This window comes from Phalacrocorax aristotelis, chromosome 14 (assembly GCF_949628215.1).
Source record: "Phalacrocorax aristotelis chromosome 14, bGulAri2.1, whole genome shotgun sequence".
Taxonomy (NCBI): Eukaryota; Metazoa; Chordata; class Aves; order Suliformes; family Phalacrocoracidae; genus Phalacrocorax; species Phalacrocorax aristotelis.
Genome location: NC_134289.1, coordinates 593,259 through 607,816, shown reverse-complemented (window position 1 = coordinate 607,816; position 14,558 = coordinate 593,259). Strand labels below are relative to the sequence as shown.

The 14,558-nt window shown below is 41.2% G+C and overlaps 1 long non-coding RNA gene across 1 annotated transcript; it reads right to left on the bottom strand.

Annotated features, from left to right (window-relative positions):
- Positions 1 to 6,421: 6,421 nt before the first annotated feature.
- On the bottom strand, positions 6,422 to 11,043 carry LOC142064575 (uncharacterized). Its single transcript, XR_012663158.1, has 3 exons — positions 10,981 to 11,043; positions 6,763 to 6,845; positions 6,422 to 6,594 (listed from the first exon to the last, which is right to left on the bottom strand). It is a non-coding gene; the product is annotated as an uncharacterized LOC142064575 (long non-coding RNA).
- Between the last annotated feature and the right edge of the window lie 3,515 nt (positions 11,044 to 14,558).

Sequence of the window (14,558 nt, the reverse complement as noted above, 5' to 3'; positions counted from 1 at the left end):
AAAGTTTTGGACATTCTCTGCATATCTGAAATGTCTTTGAAACGCTCCCTTGAAGGTTTGACTTATTGATCATTACATTGAAAACGTTCTGATCTTAAACATTGTACCACATCAGGTGTATTTGCCATTAAAAAAAGCCACCAGCAACACTTCAGTGCTGGAGGATCTGTGGCATCACAGAGCGGCAGGGTTAGGAGTGACTTTGCTACACCATCTAACTAATTTTTACACCCAAGATCAGCTATCCTGCATCTTTTCTGACTGATGTTCTGAAACAACAGCAACATCCCTGCAGAATCTATCCCTAGATAAATAAATGTTAAATTAAATGTAGCATTTAATTTTCCTCACCACTAAAATTCTGTACTTGTTTCAGGACTTCAATTTCTAGACAGAAATTCTTGCTGGTTTGTTTTTTTCCCCAGCTGAAGTAGAGAACCAGCTACCATTAGGTTTCCTTCGTATTACCAGTGACTTGACGCAGCTTGTGACTTGTTATTTTAAGGTTAACTACAAAAGCTATAGTTCCTTCCTTCTTACTGTACGGCATTGTTCGGTCTTGCAACTGTTCTCCTGTTCAGTGATCATCCTTAGGTACAAGAACTGGATATGATACCCCCAAAGAAATCTAACTTCTAAAGTAAATGGATATAATATCACCTAGATCTAACTATATGAACTAGAACTGGCTGCATAAACTTATCCGAAAGTCAACCAACTTTTGTCATCTTATTAGCAACGCCATCATGCTTTCTTCAGATAGTACACAGCATTAAGAACAGATCTCTTAAAGGGATTTCATGCATCATTTAGTCATACACTTTATAACAGCCTGAATATACTCTGTTAGTGCCATTACTTGTATAAGCTAAACTAGTAATCACTTGAAAACTTACCCCAAATTTGTGAGACAATATTTATTTCCATAAAACTTTTGACTGGCATTAATTATGCTCTCCTGCTGTTTCAAAGGAGAATTTCAACATTAAAATATTGGTACTTTCTATTTTGGATATCTGTTTCAGTCAGTTTCCCAGCAGTGATCTGAAGCCCTACTATTGCCAATGGAGCTCTGGATGCAAAACCAGAGTTCGTTGTCTATAAATGGCAATATCCACTGAGATTTAACAGTAGGGGCCAAGTGATCATAATGACACATTATCTGAACACGTTCTGTAGATTAATTCTTGCAGATTTCCCTAACCAAGGTACAAAAATCTTTTAAAATATACCTATTGGACAAAAGATGCTGTTAAATTACCTGCCACACCAACTCTTCTGCAGGCATATCATAAGGAATTTGCCTTTATTGTTCCTCTACGAAGTGAACTGTAATGGATAGAGAAGAGGTCTCTGACAAATATTGCTGCTGTAACGTCTCCGTAGCTCAACATTTTGCCATTAACTATTGCAAGTCTATTTACTTCATGACACAGCTCCTGAAGACACTTGGGAATGCTATGAGGCACTGATTCAGCTTTCATCTGACTGTCATTGGTCTGGGGCAGGCTTCTGACAACAGTGGCTCTTCCTCAAAAAGAGAACATCAGGTAACACTTACCAAGTTACTTAAATGACTAAAGACAATCTGAAGGAGCTTTTAAAAATGGTTCAACTTCTCCAAATTTGATATAATTTACCTTTTAACTGGAAGACTAGAAAAGCAATAATTTTAAATTACTCTACCTTGACACAAGTCCAGAGGTGGTTTTGCTGCGGTCAGGGCTGTGAAGGAACTGTGGAGGAATAACAAGGCCCAGGGAGTAGCAGCTCCTCTGCGACGACTGCTGGTGCAGGCGGCGTGTTCCCAGCCGCCGAGCCCAGGAACAGCCCCACCACTCAATGCCCACCCCACCAGGAACAGGGCACACGTTCCCAGCACACTGGCCAGCAAACTGCCCCCTGCAGACGGAAGAACAAAGGTCCCTAAGGCTGCCCAGAGGGGAATTTGGATGAGGCCTCAAATGTACCAAAAGAAACTCTATGAAAAAGAAAGTAATAGAAAGAAACCGGTCTGTTTGAATGCACAATTAATCCCTTGTGGCATCTATTAAAACAAGAAAAACACAGGAGAAAAGAGATGACCTGTGGGCTAGTGTGCAGAGTTCTGCATGTAGGCTTACATTCCGAAAAGGAAACATCCTGAAAAGGAAAAAATGTCTGCCTTTCCAAAGGAAAGTAGGCAGTATGTTTTATTTCTGATGCTGTTGTCTCCTTTTGCTTTTAGGAAAAGCATTTTATTATGTTTATGAATTTGCGCTTTTTGTAATATTTGAAGTATGTGGAAAAGCATCTTGCACTCCTGATCACTAAAAGCATCATTATTCTCTCGACTGAAAAACATCCGTGATTGCTACTGAGCTTCTAAAAACTTCTGTTCTCTTCCCCATGGTTTGTTGAAGAAGTCAGATGCTTTGCAGTGGCATGTGTCCATCCACCTCTTCTTCCTCTCACATTCATCACATTTCTGCTATTCTTTCCACAGTCACCACCATCTTGTCCTCAGCAAAACACATTGCTACGTACTACCCCTTCTCTTCCTGAACATGCAGGAAGACTTTTTATTTTTATACCCTTGTCAAAGACACACCATTGCAGTGGTTGGTGGCTATTTGACTTCAGTTAATCCCATCATCTAATTAGACTGAACTGTTATACGAAAGAGCAAAGTTTATTCATTAATCTTACCATTCCCTTGACAAGTAAAGAATCTGAAATCAATACTAATGGTGGAAAAGCTTTGTGTAGCCTACTAAAAATATAATTGGATGCCAATATTTTTCAATCCACCAACAAAATAGAGGGAAAAATGTTGGATATACCCAATATTCATGTGTGGCTAGGTAGTTGATATTTAATAAAGTAAAAGATTTCTATAGCTACTTTATTAAAATGCAGATGTTAAACACTTTTCTGCAGCAGAGACTAGAATCTTTGTTAGTGTCCTTGTTATACTGTCTGTTTCCTACATACGATACAAATGGCCAGATGCACACAAGTCATACCAATAACTTGCCTTGAGCGTAGGTGTGTTTCAGTTGCGTTAGATTCAGCAGATCAAAATTAAGAACAACATCCCCAGTGACAATCTTCCCAACAAGTCTGACAAACATTACCTGGATGAATCAATTACTGGGTGATGGCAACACCAGTGGAATAGCCACACCTACTGTCAGTTCCCAGTGATTCATGTTCTATTGAAAACTACATAGTTTTAATAACCAGAAGGACCAGCAGATTTCACTACAATAAGGAATGGGATTAGAATTCAAAATCTTGACAATTAGTCTGAAAAGTAGGTTAAAAATGAACTAGCAAAATTCTACACCTGAAAAGGAATAATCGCCTGAATAAACACTCACCGAGGAGCAACTGGCAAGGGAGCAATGTTGCAGAAAAGAACTCGGCACTAGTCTTAACATTGAATTGAACAGGAGTCATCAGTTTCATTCCTTTGCAAAAAAGGAAGATACATTCAAAGGAATATAACCTACGCTACCTGTTAGCTAACCCTTCCGTTGTAATTAGGAATGATAAATACATAACTAGTATGTTGTCTCTTACTTCACGCTCTGCATGTCCAAAAAATGCAAAACAACTGGGCAGGGTCCAAACAAATCAAGGAACACAAACAAAAATCTAAACATCGTGACCTATGTGGAAAGACTAGAAGAACTGGAGTCGCTTACTCTAAAGCATAAAAAAACCATGGGGGAATGCTTACCGCATACATACCACACGGTGAAGACGAATAACCTTTTCTCCACATCCGGGAGCACGGAACAAGAACAGGCTAACATCAAAGACAAAAAGAAAGTCTCTGGTTAGATCCTAGAATAATATTTTTAACCACAAAGATAGCAAAGTACTAGAATAGATATGCTGGGGAGACTGAGGTTTCCATCATTCTCTCAGGAATGACATAGGCTGAGTAGGTCTGGCATGGAAGTGACTTAGAAAACCTCTTATTTTTGGGTACTGCTTTTCTACAACTGCATGAATCTCTGCATCAAAGGAGGTGCAAAGGAAAGGTGCCTGCAGGACAAGAAATCTGCCAAATATCTAAGCTCCTAGAATCCAGAGCAATGTCAGAGTTTTTAATTTTTTCAGTTTCTTTTTTACTTTCCATAGTTTTCCACCTTTACAGGACAACTTTTCATGGCTCAGTCTAGAAATTACACAAGACCAAAGGCATTTCACATTAGTGTCTATACTGTTTTAACACAGTCTCTGTAGTTCTGTTTCCAAAGATGTAGCAAATTTTCAGAGGAGTACTTAAAAGAGACAGTATTTGCTAATATAATTTAATGGCAAAGATGAATTCTCATGTTTATACATTAAATCATGAAAAAGACAGCTACATATGGCATCCAAGAGAACTGAATAAATTAAGTTTCTTGTTTTGACATATTTTTGGTTTGAAAAGAAGGAACCAGTATCTTTACAGGAAATAATTTGAAGTCAGGAGCTACCCACCACTAAGAACTCAATCCTGCTATCCTTGCATTCCTAGCACCTCCTTTGAAGCTTCCATTCACCTTTGAAATTCCTATATCAAAGCAAAGTTTGTATCTTAAAAGACCTTCTTAAATTATTCTGAGACTTAGTTAATAGAATCACCCTCTCCTTCCATCAACTCAGCACAGAGACTGGCAGTACAGTGGCACAGCAGGAGTTTAAGGGTTGCTGAAACAAAATTACTATTCTAATGATGATTACTTCGCTGCTACGTCTGTTAACAAAATGAACGTTTGGAGAGGCCGATGATCCTTGAAATTTGTTGTTTCACTGTTATCAGAGTTACCAGAATGATTTCCGAGTGTGGGGTCATTTTTCACTATTACTCATATACAAAACAGATGCCTGAAGTTCAATGTACGAGAAAAAAATGTCAGCTTGGAATTTCAATACGATATGATGCCTTGGTTGAGAGAAGAGAGGAGGCAGAGAGCCATGGATATTCAGAATCAAGAGCTCCTCAGAACTCTCACCTTTGAAACAAAAACAATCTTAAAGTACTGCTCCAAGATTTCAAGTACTAGAACAAAATTAAAAGCAAAAATGTTAAGTGCTGTACCACACAGCAAAGTGATAACACACAGCTAGGTTACTAGGAGGCCACCATCAACCTCTGGAAGAGGGCATCAACTCTGCCCCACCTCTCCATGGCCCTCCTTCCTGCCGAGGTCATGCTCTGCTCCCTCTTATTTTCCTGCTATAGCTTTGATGCGCCGAACTACACGTGCACATTCAAAGCCTTGCTGCACTCTTTTGGTGGGGACGGCAGTGCCTAGACGCAGCGCTCACACCTGCTGCCACCTCCCTGCTGGAAACAATACTGCTCATAATCAGGCTTTTGATCTTAATAATCAAGGGTTTGGGGGGGTTTTTTTTGTTTCTTTTTTTTTTTTTTTTAATCTTCTTAAGCCCCAGGAGAAGTCCCATGTGGGGTCTTTACAGCGCCACAGCACAAGTGAACCCAGCTGTGGTAACGTCAGCAACGGGCAGCCTGGCTGGCACTTGGCACAGCAGTGACCTGCCTGTTCATACATTTTGACAAAACATTGACTATTTGAGTGGACTGAATATTCTCTCTGAGACTGTTGTGTAGTTCATTGCCCTGTTTATTGATATGACAGGTTAGGAGGAAAAGAGGGAAGCCCCCTGCTATGCAAAAAACATTTGGGCCTGGGGAAAATAAGGGAAAGGAGGGACCAGAAAGGCCATAAAGTGTTACAGACAAAGGGCTTGAGATTCCTGTGTAGACTGCCACATGGAGGAAACCTTGGGTGGATTAAGCAGCTGTCTTTTTGGCCTGGGTGTCCACGCAGTTGGGAAAGGTGGTGTGTGGGGAGAAGTTTCTGCTTAATCCGGGAAAGGTGCCTTTGCCCAAAATGCCATTCTTTCATGTACTGTGAAGGCAACTCCTCTAAGCAGGGGTGGGGATTAAACAAGTTAGTAGGTGACCAAACCTAGCCAGAACAGTAGATTTTTTTATGGATAAAAGGGCTGGGCCACACCTCTGTTTGACACTGATGACAAGCTCGGGCTGCTGGAGCAGTACTTGTGCTGGGCTACCAGGGTGGTCGGGATCTAGAGGCCAGGCAAAGGGGAAACAAATGGCATGCTGAGATGAGCACAGTCTTATCTGGAAGCTGGGAAAGACCATGCTTTTGTACCTAAACGCTCAGAATGAGATTTTAGGCTGGTTGTTTAAAGTTGTCTAGGCGCGTGTTTTCAGACATATCTGAGAAAGGCCACAGAACTCTACACATCTGATGTGACACTGCTGTTCCAGAACCCATGGAGCTGCTGCTTCTGCCCTGAAGTACTCTCTCATTTCTGCCAAGGCATCCAAATGGCGCTTATGACATCGCAGAGTGTGGCATTCACCTTTCAGCACCGTAGTGCGCTGCTTGTCTCCCCCAGGGCAGTGTCTCAGGCAAGCAGAGCGTGGAGAAAGATGAAGGTACTGGCTTTACCTCTTGACATAACATGGACTGTGCTTCTGTCTTCAGCGTAGAAAGGTATGGGATATTCCTACCCATATATGCTGTAACTGAGCTGTTGCATGTGCCTTTTCAAGGGCAAGGCCTGCAGAAGAGGCAAAGGTCTTAGCAGGAGGGAGTAATAGTAGACAACACTGAAATTAATGGCTGTGTGTGAGCAGGGAAGAAAGTGTGAGGGGGTCAGAGCCCCTGGCAGTCATGAGCTTCCCTAAACACTTGAGCTGGACTGATATACAAAAGAGAAAGGACTTACCTGACAAAGTCCTGCTTATGGATTTTCAAGGGTCTTCAGTATTAGCTGGAGGAGGAGGAAGGACACCCTTCACAAGTGAACTGCTGGTTAATTAGACAAGACAAACGCCAGCCTTAGTGCTGCAGTGAAGGCAGACATCTTCTAACACTTTGCCCATGCACTTGACACTTCCCATGGTACTCGATGCTGACAGGCCACAGGCTTACTATGTTTTTGTGAAGCAAACACCAATACAGATTATCACCTACCAAGAGCTGTCATGCACCAATACTAGAGACAATGTCCTCATTTCTGGCCTCAATGAGAAACAAGCTTCTAAAAAATCATATCTCATTGAATTTTTAAAACAGGTGTAAATTAAAGCTGTATACACAGCCAATAATTACAAACACAAACCGGAAAAGTGTGATAAACCCTAATGCTGACATAAGAAAGGCAAAAATTAAGATTGTGATGATGGGAAGGAAATACTTAAATACAGGGCAGAGATGGCAAGTGTGACTCTTGAGTCCTGAAGCATATCACATGGCAAGGATACTCTGAATTAGCTTAATACTATACATACGATGGCCACTAAAGGAAATTTTCCAGAATGCAATAGAAACTCTTGCCTGTAAAACAACGTGTCCATCGTGAGATACTTTTAGAATTTCCTCCTGAAGCTTAAAAGACTAAAAGGTAATTAATACGCTATTGTGAAAGATATAAGGTACACTTCAAAAACAGCCTCTTCTCCTCATTGCCTACATCAGCTGACTTCCTGGAGTGCTCCATTTGTCTTTAAGTGTACTCTTAGAGAATCCCGTTGAAGACTTAAGAGCCCTCAGTACCATCTTTTCATCTTCTTACCCTGCTGCCTGGTTTTAGGCATCTGCAGCAGAGTCACATGGTTGAACTAAAATGCCATTTCTCTTCTCTCGCTTTGCAGGCTTTACCCTTCTCAGCATTCAGATGTCTACTCATTTCTCATGCAGTACATGGCTTAGACCTTTGAGGTTTAGAATCTAAATTTAATTCTAAAATTTTTATTTTAATGTTTTTTAATTCTAAAATTCTGTAATTCAACAACCAAACAAATCAAGATGGGAGTTCACATCATAAATGACGCGTGAAGCATCACTAGCTCCAACTACCTGGCCTGAAACTCCTGACGGGTGACCCCAAAGCTTGGAACATTAAGCCATAACATCCCAGAAACAGCGGTGTGGCCAAGCACGCAGATCGGCCGCCTGCTCTCTGATTTACAGCCCACGTGCATCTCCTCCCACTGCTGTGCCCTTTTCTCCGTCTTTTCCATCTGTGCCATTGATGGTTTCTTCTCACCCTTTCAGCCTCTTCTGGAACTTACTTACCTCTCCTCTCCTTTCCCTTCCTCACTGTTGCTGCGTGTAAGCGATCACAAAGGAGAAACAGGGAGATGGGAAGAAGAGGCAGAGACAAGTACCAAAGTGATGAATGGAAGAAAAGCACCTGGGTAATTCTGCCTTGATGAAGTAACAGGTCCTGAAGCAAGTTTAGGAAAAGGCTTCCTGGACTCACTTCTACCACACTGCTTCAAGACTGTCAGCCCACGGAAGAGAGCACAGCAGTAGCTACTCAACTACAGGAGGCCTTATATTTTCACGGTCTATTTAGAACATTATTTATTGCTCTGGCCTAAAAGGAACCATTACACTGTCTAATCCCTGGCTGCAGAAATAGCCACAGGTGCTCAGGGCAAGGCTGGGCTATATGAAGGTCAACTCAGTAGAAGGGCATGTAATTTTTTCAGGCTTTGACTTACAGTGCTGATTGGCTATTAATCTAAAAAGCAATTCATCTTTCTCATGCTTATTGATTGAAAAATGCAAAGTACCAGACAGTGTCATTGTTGACCTTGGAAATTCTGTTGTGGTTGCCAAAAAGGCAAAATAAGTCACACTCAGCTACAGCTGTTTTGTCAGAAAGCCTAACTTGACTCCAATGTTTCCTTTCAAGATTTTGATTTTCCATGATAACGTGGAAGAAGACTTAGTGTGGCTGGCACAGCACAACCAGAGCAGCTACAGTCCCCTTGCGGTATTTCCAGGTGAGTATGCCTGTGAACTTATACTACCATGAAATAAATGGAATTGCCTGCTGTGTCAGAGATCTTTATCTCTGAGGAATGTGGCTTTTATTGGAAAAGCTGAGCGAAAAGAGCTCTCTCGTGAATCCGAGAGTGGGGATTAGACTTGTTGCGTTTCGATTAAACCTCTCCTCATTAACCTTCCAATTAACCTCACATCACTCCTTTCAACAAGACTGTAAATACAAATGATACTACATTCCCTTTTATCAAAGAACAGCTTTTGCTAGATAGGATTATGATATATGACCATAATCTACAGAGAATTATATTAGCAAGAGTTTTAAACTCTGCCATTAGTCACCAGGATGAACAGAGAAGGCACAGCTGCTTTGACAAGCACAAAAAGCCAAGCCTGAAGTTTTAGCATCAAAGTTTTCTTTTGCAAAGAAGTAAACTCCGAGATGCAGGATCACTTGAAAACACCGGTTGCATTTGCCAGGTTTAAAGAAAAATTGAGTTTAAAACTATGCCACTGAGAAATTAAGGAAACAAAACGAAACCTAACCAAGTACCCGTAAGTCAGGAACCAGTGCATCTGCAACGACCAGGCAATGCTCCATATGAACGCTTCCTCTCACTCATGTGAGGATGAGCCATTCTACTCCAGAGGATTTTTTGCGTGATTCCTATTATGGTGAAATACCATCTTCTCCTACCTGCCTCCTCGCCCAGAACAGCGCCTGTCTTTTTGCCGTCTCAAATACTGTTTTTTCATGTGTGAAAAGTGCTTTCAGTTAGAGACAATGTTCCGCTGAATGCATAGGTGGTGGCGAGAGTTGTTTAAAAACTGGAAAAAGCTCTGTGTGAAATTTCTGTTTATGAACTACAACTTAATCAGTGCTAATTCTCCTTTTCTCACTTTTTTGGCTGTGTATCACTGCCTCTGTATTTGAAGGATTTCACTGTTACATGACCTTGCTGAGCAAGTTATAACTCCTTCGTGTGTAACTCGTTTCCACTGGGCAGCAGCGGTTGCCACAGATGCAAAAGGAACTGGGGTAGGTTCACGAGGCACTGAGGACCATCCTCTGCTCAGCGTACATAGCCAACTACCAAGCAGTAGGTCCAGCTCCACACTCTCCTGATGGACAAACAGGACACGGACAAGGCATTCTGCCACACCTACCCAAACAAACCATAGCCAGTCAAGCCTTCACTGATACTGAACTACTTCATCCTTTGAGAATTCATATTCCTCCACTAGAAGGCTTGATAGAAACACAGGAAGACCTTTCATGCCAGATTCTTGTCAAGGCCACACACCCTTCCTAATTTTATTGGCCAAACCAAGAGCACATTCCCCAGCTCCAGCACTATCATCTAAGATTCTTCCTCTGCTTCTGTTGACTGTATCAGTCATTCAGGCTGCAGGAAGATGCAAGCCATGCTTGCTCAGCTCCCTTCTTGGTGATATTCCTGCTCTCTCAGGTATAAATCTCTCCTTGAGGAGCCACCTTTCTCCTCACACCACTGTACCAACTTCCTTTATAGCCCTCCCTTAGGATCCCATGAGCCGGAAAGTGTCCATTTCGTTTAAATGCTACTAGAAAATATGTCTCCCATGTGTCACAGCAGCCTTTTCTCAAAAGATTTAGGATTGCGTTTCCTTTTTTAAACATATATTTGTATATACATGTTTCACTCCTCTTACAGGACTAAAACTAGAAGTGCCAAACTCTTACCGAGAGAAGAGATATGTCTCACTAAAATCCATCTCGCTGAAATTTTCAGCTTACTTTCTAAAGCAAAAGGAACTAGCAGCACATGTAACTCTACAGAAGAATTCAAATATTACTCAAGCTCCAGGAAAATATAACAATTTTTTAATTATCTCACTGATTTTTTGGGCCGCACTCTAGCAACCTCATTTCATTTTCCCATGAAATGATTCAAAATGTGTGTTTTTCCTTTCTTGTCCCTAGCCAGGAATGTTATATTCTACGAAGTATTGATGCTAGCATACATTACTGTGCTACCACAGTACGATACCAGGAACATATACATATATGTACACAAAAAAACCCACCTTTATGCAGGCTCTGTGATTTCTGAATACAAGGATAAAGCTGAGAATGACAAACAAGACAGAAAGAGGAATAAGAAAATACCTGTTTTATGATGAAATACGTTCTTTTTTTCCTTCCTCTTCAGAAGAAGACAAGTTCTACATCCACAGAAGCCTCTGGTTCTCTGATAAATGTGTGTCTCTGGACTGAATTCTGAACAATAGGGCTAGATTTAACAACACAGCACTATTAAAACTGTTATAACGGCTTGAAATTCAGACACTTCAATGACCACATGTAGTTCACCTGACAAAATTAGCTATCATGGGGAGCTAAAATATTTGAAAAATGAAAGAATATCTGCAGTTAGACAGGCTTCCTTAGTCCTGTGCTGAGCACTAGAGCTGAATGCAAACCAGGCATGGAGAAGCTGTTCTCCCATGATACGTACCACGCAACTAGTCAGTGGGGACCCCGCGCAGCCTCTGCACCATCAGCTATCAGCCACCACGGGAACCAACGCCCCATAAAAAGACCATGAACGTGAACACAGGTATTTCTGTATTTGTAACCTTCAGGATAACACGTTCATTTTCTGGAGGCAAGTTATATCTGTATTGCTGAACTTTCCAGACCATACTTACAGCGATACAAAATGCACAACCTTTGGTCCATACATGCGTGCATGTAAGGGGCACAGCGATGCACCTCTAAAAGAGGGCCTGTGTAAGTACTGAGCAGGATTCAGCCAGCCAAAACCTGCTAACACAGAGATTAAGATGGAATTCAAGGCCATAACTTCAAAATGTGTCTGTAAATATTTACATTTGCTCTTTCCAGTTCTGACAATTACAGAAAATGGCCAGAAGTAAAAGGAACTTTGTCTTTGTTTATTTTCAGAACATTTTCTTTCCCAGAACCAGAGCTTTGCAAGGAGCTCCAAAGATACCTACTCATGATGCAAACAAGCATCCTATCAGTCTAACACTTGCAGGGTATCAGGCAAGAGGGTTGAATGTTCTCTGATAACAGAAATGAATGCATTGCTTTCAGCCAAAGGGAAAAAAAAAAAAACGCTCCATTATTTACTGTCAGAAGAAAACCTGGGGAACCATTTAGGCATATACATCTAATTAGTTAGCAAACTTTCCACGGGGTAAGATTTTTGTCATTCATTAGAATTCAGTTAACTTGGGGTATTTTAAAAATTCACAAAAACAAATACAGAGGAAAAAACAAGTTTTAAGTGGGAGAGGTCCTTCAGGATGCCGCTGTAACCAAGCTCAAAATCCTGTGCATCCTAAAGGACAGAGACTAAGCCCTGACTCCTGCTTCTCAGAACCACAGATTATCCATTATTTAGCTCTGGAGTCTGCCCTTCTGAAACTCATTACGTACCTCTGTATGTAGACAAGAACACGCATCCAAGCTGTGTCAGATTGGACACCGTCACCTCCTGTCAGTATTTCAGCCGAGTAGCTCAGAAGTCCTCTTACAAGGCTATTGTCTGTGTTAAATTCTTTCACTCTTCCTTACTGAGACTGTTTTTGTATTTCTTTGTAGGTTCTCTCTAATCTTAGCCTACCTTTGAACTGAAGGCTTCATCTCATTGCTTCTCAGACGAACGTACTATTTGTGTTTCACAGATAAATGACGATCATAGAGAGCTACTTACCCAGACTACGAAAGCAAAGTTCTTACTGTAAATGCAAAGCACTGCATGCGTATTTGGATTGGATTAAGGATTTAACAATCAAAACAGTTTTCATACATTTTATGTCTTATTTTTATGGCTACTCATTATCTGGACTTAGTTTTGCTTAATGTCGGTAGAGAGTAAGATAACCAAGCCAGTGCTGTTCTAAAGAGAACTCCTGTGCTCAAGATCAAACAGAAATTAAATAGTTCTTTTTTTCTTTTTTTTCAAAGGACAACTGCAATATGTATTGTAGACATATATAGCACAGCCGATAAGACAGTCAGGAGAAAAAGCAAATGTATTTGCCTCTGTTTCAGACAAATAAGGAGGTTTCTAACTTTGTTTTCTATACAAACAAAAGGGAAAAGAGAGAAGGTGGTCAGCATTTTCTGGGCTTTTATTTCCACACTGCAATACTGGCAGTCCTCAGACCGTGTAACTTTTCACACTTCCCTTCAAACCATTTAATGGCTTCCTGCTAAATCAGGTGCTTCTGAAGTAAGATTTTATGTAAGACTAAATCACAACCAAAACAGTTTAAAAAGAGACCACTGCGCACCCATCCCCCCAATAAAACAAGTAATGCTCTGGTATCTAAAGCTGAAATACAGTAGATATATAAGGAATTATTGTGTGTTCTTATGAATTTTTTGCGAGATCCGCTAACATGTTGAGTTTAGGATACAAAGGAATACTTCCTTATCGAATGAAAATTGAACTGACAGTTTACCACCTCTGAACTCCTTTTAAGTTTTTATCATCAACCCCCTTGTTCTTCCATCCTGAGGCTCAAATCCATATTCATCTTGGAAAGCAACTACTGGGCTATTCCCAAATGATTCAGGGCATCACTTCTGCTCATTCTCAGCAATGCCTACATCTCTGATCATGATAAATAAAAGAACATCGTTCCAAGCTGGAATTAACTCTACCATACTGCCTGACGTAGAACTGGGAAAATGACATTTAAGTGTCTTTATTTTTAATTACATTAACATCTACCAGTTGCAACTTCACTTGGTACAAAATGGCATGTTCATAGTGTGGGGAGAAAAAAACCCGGACCCAACATGCCTGCATCCCACCTCGGCGCTTTCACCCAAAGACTACTTACTCCTCGTGTCTTGGGTGAGCGGAATGTACCTAATCACTGAGCAGGTGGTTGCACACCAAGAAAGCGGGAAGGAAAAGGCTCCGTTGTTCGGTCTGTGAGCTGTATCAGAAATAGGTCTCTTAACCTCTATTACCTCCCACAGCCTTTGGAGTCGAGTCAGGAATCCCAGCAGTGAATAGGCACAGAGATCTGCAAGCTTTCACACCCTGACAGCTCTGGCCGTTTCTCCGTTCTGTTTCACAGCAGCACTTTCTGTGAGGACCTAAAATCAGGGGCTGGCTGTGGAGAGAGAGAGCAAGGATGGTGGCCAGAGGACACAGAAGAGTGGATTAGGCTTAGCTTTATTACCTCGTGTGTATACAGCCCTAATACAACATAAAGAAAATCTGAGCTGTGTGAAGCAGTCCAGGCTGAACCAGTACAGCCATGAATATAAAAGCCAGGATGAGAAAGACTTAAATAATGAATGAAGGAAGATCCACAGTCCCTGCAGGCAAAGTGATTGTCTAATACCGAAGAAACATCTTGGAGGAGAAAAAGGGGGAGTTACTCTGTGTTATTAACTGCCATGATAGAAAATCAGACCTTCCCAGTTTAAAATATAATTCATTCTACATCAGGTATAGATACAAACAGGTTGAGGAGGAAAACTAGCAAAAAATGCATGTTATAGACACAGATATATATAGAACATGGACCCAAATATTTGGATCTACAGCACCCTACTCCTTTACCTTTCTCCCCTCATCCCCTTCTCCTCCCCTGCCAAGCTTCACTACTATCAAATAACTACAGCAGGCCCACAAGTTTTTCTGTTTCATCTGCAAGCCTTCCGGCACAGGGGTTTTGTTTTCTGCTATTTTTGAT